Below are 11,038 nucleotides of genomic sequence, written 5' to 3'. Positions count from 1 at the left end.
GACCACATTGTTTGAATTGTGTTATTTAACAGTTGTGTAGAAGTTTATTCTTTGGAATGGTAAGACAATGTAAAAAAGTACATTCTATTTCGTTTTTATTTGTATTTTTGGCTGAATTTAATGTACAAAAAGTACATTTTGAAATATATTTCTGGCTTAATTTAATGTTTCAAAAAGTACATTTTGCCTGAATTTAATGTAGATGTGGGCGGTGGTATTGAGGCGAAACGATTCTTGCATTCCCCTCGCATCGAGTGCTATTGATTTGGCCCTAATCGCTGCCATTGACAGTTTTCCTCTCCTGCTGTATGCGCAGTTGGTAACTTTGGCCACAATCAACTCCATCTTGATCTTAAACCCAACAATTCGTTGCACAATGCTGTTGATGAGACACCGAATCCACTTACTGGTTTTTAATCAAATCTGCTGGAGAGAAATAACGTGGAAGGCCGTTGGAGCGCGTCCAACATTTTATTTTGCGGCGAGACATTGGAAAGGGCCGTAACAGCGTCAACTTATTTCCACGGGAAATCCAGATTATGGATAGCTTCCAATGTGTTAGGGAGAGGATGTTGTGGCTATGCGCCCCATCACCACCGTGGAGGCGAGGGGATCGATCACAAGACGTGTTTAGCTCTCCCAATCCGTGGTCGTCGAGGTCGCAACACCCTGGCTTGCCAGGAGATGGCTGCACACCCCGGCGGACGCGTTGTTTTTCTCCGGGAACTCCGGTTTCATGGTGTAGTGACGCCAACGCACGTTCTTCTTGCTTTATTAAGAGCCTTTATTCGGACACAACTATTTCAAGCCTCCGATTGACTTCCCGACTCTCCGTTCACACGTCCTTGAAATGTGAGGCCGTAAGTGGTACGTTGCCTCGGTCGTTACAAAAGTCAAAACAAGCAGCCAATGCCGGTTCAACTACCACGTGCATCACCGGAGAGCGACGCGGTCCCTTGCCCGAGAGTGAACTGTCAATGAGAATTTCACTGCGGTCCCCGGGTGGTGAGGGTGGGGTTGGGGCATGGGTGGGAGTGTTGGGGGGTGGGTTTGGGGGTGTTGAGAGGGAGGGTTGGGGGTGTTGAGGGGTTGACCGCAGGTATTGTGGTTAATGCAAACATGATTCCTTGAAAAAAAGGTCAGTTTTGTTGCCAGAAAAAAGGGTAAAAAAAAACTAATATTTTGCTACTGGCAAAGGAGGCCTCATGTTAATGCTTACCCCGCGTGCCCTCATACTCTGATAGTGCGTTGTCTTTGAGTTGTGCGCCTTTTGGCGTCATCTGGTCCAACACCATGTGAGACTGGGCTCTAAGAAAAGCTGTTTCTGGTGTGGACCAATCAATTTCAAGGACAATGCATGCATTATCAGAGTTGTTTTTTGTTTGCATTCTGACCGCAGGTATTGTGGTTAATGCAAACATGATTCCTTGAAAAAATGTGTCAGTTTTGTTGCCAGAAAAAAGGGTTTAAAAAAAACCTATTATATTTTGCTTCTGGCAAAGGAGGCCTCATGATGGGTTGGGGGGTGTTGAGGGGGTGCGGGTTGGGGTGGGGTTGAGGGGGGTCGGTGGGGTTGAGGGGGCGTGTGGGTTTGGGTTATGGGGGATGGTGTGGGTGGGGTTGAGGGGGAGGGGGTGGGTGGGGTTATAGGGGAGGGTGTGGGTGGGGTTATGGGGGAGGGTGTGGGTGGGGTTGAGGGGGAGGGTGGGGTTGAGGGGGAGGGGGTGGGTGGGGTTATAGGGGAGGGTGGGGTTGAGGGGGAGGGAGTGGGTGGGGTTATGGAGGAGGGTGTGTGGGTGGGGTTGAGGGGGAGGGGGTGGATGGGGTTATAGGGGAGGGTGTGGGTGGGGTTGAGGGGGAGGGAGTGGGTGGGGTTATTGAGGAGGGTGTGGGTGGGGTTGAGGGGGAGGGAGTGGGTGGGGTTATTGAGGAGGGTGTGGGTGGGGTTGAGGGGGAGGGAGTGGGTGGGGTTATGGAGGAGGGTGTGGTTGAGGGGGTGCGGTTGGAGTGTGTGGGAGGGGTTGTGTGGGAGGGGTTGTGTGGGAGGGGTTGTGTGGGAGGGGTTGTGTGGGAGGGGTTGTGTGGGAGGGGTTGTGTGGGAGGGGTTGTGTGGGAGGGGTTGTGTGGATGCCCACGTGACGCGGCGACTCGCGCGCGCGCGCTCCGCTGAGTGGAGCCTGGCCTAGGCCGCGCCGCGGGGTCAGCGCCTCGGGGCGAGAGAGAGACGCGAAGACTCGCGGGGCGACTCGGCCTCTTCGGCGATCGACTCTCTCGGGGCGAGTCTCTCGCCCTCGGTGAAGAGACTCGCAATGATCCACGTCGGCACTTCGAGCCTCGCCATGAAAGGCTCGCCGTGCCAATCTCCCGCCTCTCCTCCACCGCCGCCGTCATCTCCGCCGCTGGAACCAGACGGCCGCATCGAAACAACGGGGATGGTGAGACACGGTGTAGTTACACAGAGGGTCAGAGGCACATATAGATATGTAGATATATCCAGAGAGATGGCAGGGATGGAGAGATACGGAGAGACATACACGCATAGAGAGATACTGCACACAGCGCGATACACACGTGTGGTGTACAGTACAAAGTTCTCCCATGTTACCTGATGTGGGGGCAAGTGCTGTTAGCGAGCACCTATTAAGGCCGGCACGGCACACGAGGGGCTGGGTGGCCAACACCACGCCCGCCCCCCTTTGTCTCGATGTTTATACACCGCATCAGGTACTAATTTGAGGCTGAGTCGACCTAGGAGAGGCCCATGACCGGTTCAGATAATCGTCACTGGTGTTGGCCGTGAGTGTGAACTCAGGTCGCCCGGTTCGTCGCCCTGTTCAGTACACACAAGCAGAGAGATGCACAGCGACGTAGAAAAATGCCCATACAGACAGATACATACACAGAGATACACATTTGGTAATCGATCAGGATTGTTTGACAAGCCTGACTGCTGATGAGACCCATAATGTTGAAAACGGACCAGAGATTAATTCTAGACTTGAAGCTTTCGTGACTGCAAGTATTCAGACTCTGGTTTTTTCGGTAAAGTCACGTAGGTAAAAAATAAAATAAGTGAAAACAACTAAATTAAATGACGACGTTTCAATTGCAACACAAGCAATTATCATCAGGTGTGACAACCACAGCAAGACAATTTAGATGGTAATATTGGTCTTGAAAGTCAACAAAGTCGAGATGTGAGCACCAGCCACACAGACGCACATGGGCACATACACATCTGTACATACACGCATCAAACACAGGTGAGTGTAGCTTACAGGAATAACTGAGGAACGAACACTGGGACGATGAAGCGCGTGGTTTGTGACGTCTGGAGCTGCACTTGTTGCCCAGAAGCTTATGTCTCTCTCCCGCTCCCCTCCCCTCTTTATTTCCCTCTCTGTTCCTCCGTGTCTACCTCGTCTCGCGTAGCTGATGGAAGTCGAAGTGGAAGATGCCCCTGCTGTTGACCCTGCTGTTGACCCTGCTGTTGACCCTGCTTCCGACCCTGCTGTTACTGCCACAGTCGTGGTGGTGCCGAGCAAGCAGAAGACGCAGTACAAGCAGAAGTACACGGCGGCGTGGGAGCGCGTTCCGGCACTCAAAGGTGCGTGGAGCCCTGGGATAGGATCGTCTCTGGGAGAGTTTACTCTGGGGGGGAACAGCTTTGGGAGTTTACACATTTTGTTGTCAATGACGACCACCTACATATCGATCAAGACGTCAACAATGTACCTGGGCCGTACACTCACGTCCCGATCCCAGATCCAGAAGAATTATTGTGAACAGATTGGAACAATGTGGACGTCCGGAATAAACACCTCCTCATTGGAGACCCAAACATTGCAACTCCTGCCTTTGACTTTCAGAATCATAATCTTTATACTTGAAGAATCTGATTAACTACGCAACTCTTATTCTTTGGGTCTTTCGGTAAAGTCACGTAGATAGGTTCAAAGAAAATAACAAAAACAAGCGGTCGTCTTCCTGAAGGCGACCGCTTGTGTTGCGAATGAAACGTCGGTAGTTTTTGGTTTTTATTATTTCCTTTGAACCTATCTACGTAACTTTACAGAAAGACCCAAAGAATATTAATTCCTGCAGTCACGAAAGCTTTAAGTCAAGATTTATACGCAAATCTTTTTTTACAGATGTCCTCGAAGAACATCAATAGGCCGATGTGAACATCTTCATAAATGGTGGTCATGCAACACAAATTATGATCCATATAATAAACCTCTGTAGTCCGTGCTCCTTTAATTGTGGAATACCAAAATTACACAGACTGTCCTGAAGCCCTCTCATTGCGGCTAGCAGACCTTCACATTCATATTTAGCACCTGAAGATATTGCTATAGGCCAGGATAGAATAGCTTTGGAGAATGCTCGTGGATATGGTGGTGCTGGTAAAACTGGTGATGATGATTGTGGTGGTGTTGGAGATGGTAGTTGTGAGATGTGGGGAGAAGTAGTATAGCGGTTAGCGTGCTGTGATACGAACCAAGCAACCAGAGTTTAGTTTCCGCTCACTGCCAACACCAGTGACTTATCTAATCCAGCCCTGGGCCTCTCCAAGGTCGACTCAGCCTTAAACTAATACCTTGGTGTGGTTTGTAAACAGCAATAGGGAGACTAAGGTGGGTGGGCGTGGTGTTGGCCACCCACTCTCTCGTGTCCTGTGCCGGTTGGAGATGATGCTTGTTGTAAAACTGGTGGTGGTGCGTTGATGTCATCCAGAGTCTCAATCATATTTGGTGCAAGGAATTAAGAGGTTCTTTATGTCCTGTCAAGAAGAGAGCTCAAGGGGCGACGTAGACTGTGAAGTTTAGCGCTTGCACTTTGCCAGTGTAACGTCTAAAGTTCAGGCCGCGCAGGTTCAAACTGGAGTCTAAACTGATTGTGGATTTGGGCTGATAGAGAAGGCCTTCAGTTTTAGCAATGTTCAGCTGGAGGCACTTTTAACAACTCCCAAGATGTGAGACAATCATTGGTGCCATTTTGGAGAATACAAGTAACAAAATCAATAAGTGGACAATGTACTTCACATAGCTGTCTCTCTTTAAAAGATTTTACAATTCTTTATACATCCCATCAGCCACATGGCCTTCTGGGAGTGTGTAATTTCAGGAGCATTCATTCAACACAAGAAAACTGGACCAGTTTCCTACATTCAGTTTATTATCATTAGTCAGGATTGATAGGACCCATATTTAATTGAGAAGGTCCTTGATAAATGACAGTTCAGCATTTGTTCAAGCAAATCTGACTCGGTTGCTAATAAAGATGAGTACAGATGTTGTTAACTGTATTCATGCTGTTTTGTTCCGACAGGATGGCTGTCTCCAGTTCCAGGAAACAAGTTCATGGCTGGGTGCAGGATATGCAACGTGACGCTGCACGCTCGAAAAAAGGACCTGATGGATCATTGCAAAACCAAGAAGCACCAGAGATGCCAAAGCAGTATAAGTTATTCAGGTGTAATTGCTCAGTTGGCTACCTATTCAACGCTGAGCGATGTGAAAGATGCCGAGCTTCGCATTTCAGCATTCACAGCTGAGCATTACTCCCTGCAGAGCTGTGACCATCTGGCAGACATGATCTCAAAACTCGACCCACAGTCCGACACCCTCAAGTCTCTGAAGCTACACCGGACAAAGTGCACAAGGCTGATCACCAACGTGCTCGCTCCCTCACTCCACAAGGAACTGGTCGAAGATATATGCTCGTCCGCCGCATATTACAGCCTCATTATTGATGAGCGAACCGATGTCAGTTGTGAAAACTGCTTGTGTTTACTCATTAAATATTACAGCACGAAGCAGGAACTGATTATAACAACATTTTACAGGCTTCTCACAATGAAGTCGAGCAGTGCAGAGGATATCTGTAAGACCATCATGGATTGTCTGCAGGAGGATGAATTGCCAATCGAGCGGCTCATTGGGGTTGGTGTTGATGGTGCGAGCATGGATGTTGGATGTGAGAAGTCTATTTCCATGATCCTAAAGGAGTCTGTGGAGCATGTTGTGGTGTTCAGATGCATTTGCCGATCTCTCCATCTAGCAGGAAGCAAGGCATCGGAAGCACTGCCAAATCATCTCGAATACTTGGTGAGGGAAACTTACAATTGGTTTTTCCACAATAAAAAACATCAACTGGAGCACAAAGATCTATTTAAGTCGCTGAATTCTGGAGAAAACCCTCTGAAAATGACCCAAACGGGGAATGTGAGGTGGCTTGGCACATACGAGGCAGTGTCCCACATTGTTAGTCATTGGGACACGCTGAGCAAAATATTTGAAATGGCTAAAATCAACGAGCGATGCTTTCTTGCAGAACAGCTGCATCGATTGTATACAGACTCCTACAACAAGCAGTACCTTGTGTTCTTGAAGCACGAGCTTATGGATCTCCATCGCATCAACAAATTGTTTCAAATGGAGAATACAGAAGTGTCACAGCTGAATTCTGACCTTGTAGACTATCACTACGGTCTTTTGAAGAAGCTCGTCGCTCCTCATCAGCTGGCCGAGCTCTCGCCAATAGAAGCGCTGTCGCTGAACTTTGAGAATTACATCATGCCAAGTGCCGTGGCAGCCATTGGCAAAGGGAAGACTGAAGAAGTCACACAGCATTGCATGATCTTTCTGTGTGAACTCCTCACACAAGTGAGAATTTGTTTGCCTGAAAATGTGGAAACATTGCAATTTCTGGATTGGTTGACTCCAAGATACAGTTGCTGTGAGCTCAAAGAGTCCATTGTGCCTCTCGCGACACGGTTCTCCTCGATTGTGAATCGTGTGGATGACACGGAACTTGAGTGGAGACTCCTGCCGATGAAAGATTGGAGTCAGCAAACAGAAACCGTGAAGTTTTGGGCCGAGGTCTACAATGCAGAGAATGCAGTCGGAGAAAAGATGTTTGTCAACATATCCAGTTTGGCCTTGGCCGTACTCAGTCTGCCTTTCTCCAACGTGGCAATGGAGAGAGAATTTTCCGTTGTCAATAAAGTCAAATCAAAGCAGCAGAACAGAATGCAGACCTCCACCATGGAAGCCATTATCCAAGTGAGGTGTGGACTGGCATGGAGGCAAGAGGACTGTAGCAACTTTACCGTTACCAAAACCATGCTGGAAAAATTCACGAATGACATCGTGTACAAGCCATCAGGGAGCACCGAGGCCACGGAGATAGTCGTGACAGAGCAGCTATGAGCCTGGAGGCAAGGAGTTTTGCTGCTTGCATAGCAGCTTTATTTTTCAAAGAACCTTAGATCTAACCTTGCCTCTACTTTGCTTTTTATAGCAAGTGTTTATAAAGTAATTTGCATTCCTTAGCAATTCTTAAAAAGAGACTCCAAATTAGAATTTGCATTCTTATTACCATTTAAGTAAACTGATTACCTTTGTCGGGCAGTTTAATGCAACTTTAACAAAAAACATTTTGCATGGATCATGTAACACTTCACAACATGCGTGTTCAGAAGTATGAATTCGCCCCATCAGTCCAGGTGCATCCCACATCGAAGCATGTGGCAGGGCTGGGACACGGAGCGAGTCCTGTTTGTGCCGCTTTGGAAACTGTCCAGTTTGTTTTGTTTTTAAGAGTAATTGTGCCCCCCCCTGCCTGCCACTGTTACAGACAGATGGACAGAGCTAATGAATTTATGCTTTCAGCCTTGGCTGAAAAAAGTTAAAAAGACAGCCATACATTTGGTGTTGTTGCCATGTTATTTTTTACAATTGATGTTTCTTATGATTTATACAGCTGTGTAAAATTATTATATTTAGTACCCGTAAAAATATTTCCCCACAACGCTTTGTATGGCATTCCATATATTGCTTATGACCAGTTTTCCGAAATGTGTGAACTTTGTGTCCAAACGTCAACGCAAAATCACTCGGTACATTTGGCTCTTAAACTTTTGTTTCGTCACATTGTCAAGACTCGTTGCATTAAGAAGCTTAAGAGCCTATGTGGTGGATGAATCGCACCGCTGTAGCGCACCCCTCCCAACGCCACGGATTCTTCGGTTTGTGAACACGACGATTGCACGCGTACCTGACGTGACCTGGTGAGTGCAGGAAGACTACATAGAAGACTGGACGTATGTAAATACTTAACGCATCGCACAAGGGCCGTGTTTGCCATGCAGCGGTGCAGAGAAGGCTGGATGCCTCTGCCTTCTCCATCTGGAGTGCTTTTAAAGAGAAGCGAATGACACGCAGCAGCACAAGACATGTAGAAAACGTCCACATTCCTTTTTTTTGGATTCGTGGAGATCAAGTCGAGCGGCCGTGTATGAAATTATAATACGCTCGGTGAATGTCTCTTCAAGCGAGCAGTCCCATGTCGATGGCCCTGAGCCATTGTGTGAAAATTACACTTCTGGCAGGTGCCAGCCTTTCCACGAGGTGATGGATTTCACAGTGATGTATTTACCCCAGTGAGTAGCTGGCCTTAGTAGGCCCCTCACTTCCATTTGAACCTTCCGATTGTGAGTCAAGCGTGCGGTCAGATAAGCAACTGAGGACAGGAACATGTTTTAACCGTAATGGAAAACGTCCGAGTCTTGTTGGCTTGTTTGTGTATATGTCGAGTACATTTTAAACTGTTACATGTTTATAGTCCGTACACCTGTGAGAACAGTCGGAACATATATTCGATTATGGAAATATTGGCCTGCATTTTATACAAACTCCATGTCTCATCTAGGTATATAGATAAGAGTATTTGCGTGTTTTATTGTGTGGAAAAGAACTGCATAGTAAACATTTGTGCATGTTTATTTTGAGAGATGAGTGAGCCAGGTATGGCATGAAGATGGAATGAATGTACAATATCAAAGTAGTGAGACCAGTTGGTAGAAAAGTAAACCTATTTACTAAACGTTGAGAATTTAAATATCTCGAGCTTGGAAGGATAAAATTGTAATGATTAGAGCCATTGGGCTATTGTCACGTATATAAACTATTCACAAAGATCATAACAATAACAGCAAATGATTGGTTTCCACTGACTACAAAACGACACATAAAACTGCCTTAAAAGCATTTGTAATCGGTGACGTTTTGGATAATGGCCCTATTTCAGACGACCACCGATTACTCATTCTAGAATAGACTACATTTCAAATACCATTGTGTCTTTGGAGACGAGTGCGTCCCAACTAGTGTGCAGCGGTAGTTCTGAATCGATCAACCAACACAGCCACACATACCTCAATGTGAACGATTAAATAATGAAAATACATAAAAGAAATAGACACGTTGAGATGAACGCAGGAGACACGGACACAACCCCCCAAAAAAACATTAAATAGACAAGACGTGGAGATGTGTACTGACAGAATACGACTTCGCCGAGTGAATTGGCCGAGCCGGGTGAGAGATTAAACCCGTACCTCACGCGTCTGCAGTTCTAATTGAGTCACCGCGACCAGGCCGAGAGGGAACACGCGGTGATCGAATGATTGGATTTTCCACCTTCCCATGACGGCACCAAGGCAGTACTTAAGAGACGCACGCACACGCGCGTATCAACCATGATTAATCACCTGCAGGGTATAGGGCCCACTGATTATATATTGTTGTGTTCGGTGTGCCGTGAAGGTCGAGCAATCTCGACATTGAGACACGTGGATGTGGAAGAATGGTTGAGAAGCTCTGCTGTAGAATGTAGACTTGGAAAATGCATGACTTGGTAGAAAGGTCGCCCACACTATTGAGCTATTTAAACTTTTATTTTACCAGGTAAAGCCCACTGAGCGATAAACATAACTCTATTTCACAAGCGGCTTGGCCAGATGTTAGCACAACGAAGTGACTTACGTGGAAAGTTATAGCATCCAAATACACTAAACGCACTTTGATTCTAAATGTGGAGGCAAAAATTGGAGAAAAATCAACACGACCACGGGGAGAGAGACACGCAAACTCCAAATATACAGCAGCAGGCGTCAGGGTCAGGGTCAAACCCACGACCACCTCCATACCGGGCGAACAAAGTTAAGATCTCGCCACCTTTGCACCCACTCACAAAGCACCACCCACATGTTCCGCAAAAAAAAAATAACCTCATTGGGTAAACCATGTGTGGAGCTGAAAAATACGTTCAATTAAAACAGCGTTGGGTAAGGTTATCCTGTATATATACTTTAAGCGGAGTCAAACTAGGAGACACGCTTTCACCAAACCGCACATAAGTTTTGGACGATGTATTGCACAACGACAACCACATATACCCCATCAACAATGTTCCTCGCAGCCAACTCAAGTTCACTTTCAAGTTTCATTTATTTGGTATAGCCCTGTGAGCCATTCGGCTCTTGAATCGGGTGCAACCGCAACAAACAAAAAACATGAACAAGAAAACATCTTAAAGTGACTGTGCAAACAGAAAATCCAAGAAAAGACAGCAAAATATTGCAGAAAATGCACCGTACACCAACACTGCAAAAATCCCAGTGGGATGTAAGTGCCCATCTCCCTTCTGGGATAGGGTTGCTGCTGCTATCATCATCCCTCGACTCTCAAGCCAGATGCAGAGGAACCTCTGGCGAACAGAGTGGAACAACGCGCATGTCCAGAACAGACGTCTCATTCGAGACCCCAATCATCACACCTCCTGGCTTTGGCATTCCTCCTCGAAGACACTGGCGGAGGGGATGGAACCATCGACCCGCATCACAACATCGCCAGGTCGATTAGCACATCTTAATACTGGTAGGAACCTCCTGGTTACGCCAGCCCACGGGATTATTGTGTCCGTCCGTCGTGCATCAAAAAATGGGAGGGGTGGGGCTGGGTGGAGAGGGGAGGGTGGGGCTGGGTGGAGGGTGGGGAGGGGCTCGGTGGGGAGTGAGAGGGGAGGGGCTGGGTGGGGAGGGGCTGGTCACCCCGTGGTGCCCTTATAAAACTCAACGTTTAACCTACTCACGCCGGCTTGCGCCAGTCGGGCATATTTGCGGAATACACCACGCCGCCGTTGACCCTGGCCATTGACCGAGCAACCCAACGTTACTACCAGCTCCCTCCGC

General features: G+C 47.4%; 1 long non-coding RNA gene across 1 annotated transcript; it reads left to right on the top strand.

The window, feature by feature from the left end:
• The first annotated feature begins 2,128 nt into the window (after positions 1-2,128).
• Positions 2,129-8,788, top strand: LOC144727687 (uncharacterized). Its single transcript, XR_013587430.1, has 3 exons — positions 2,129-2,435; positions 3,433-3,607; positions 5,332-8,788. It is a non-coding gene; the product is annotated as an uncharacterized LOC144727687 (long non-coding RNA).
• The last annotated feature ends 2,250 nt before the right edge of the window (positions 8,789-11,038 follow it).

The sequence above is a fragment of the Lampetra planeri genome, chromosome 26, assembly GCF_965212315.1.
Source record: "Lampetra planeri chromosome 26, kcLamPlan1.2.h2, whole genome shotgun sequence".
Classification (NCBI taxonomy): Eukaryota; Metazoa; Chordata; class Hyperoartia; order Petromyzontiformes; family Petromyzontidae; genus Lampetra; species Lampetra planeri.
This window is presented reverse-complemented; position numbering and strand designations above follow the sequence as displayed.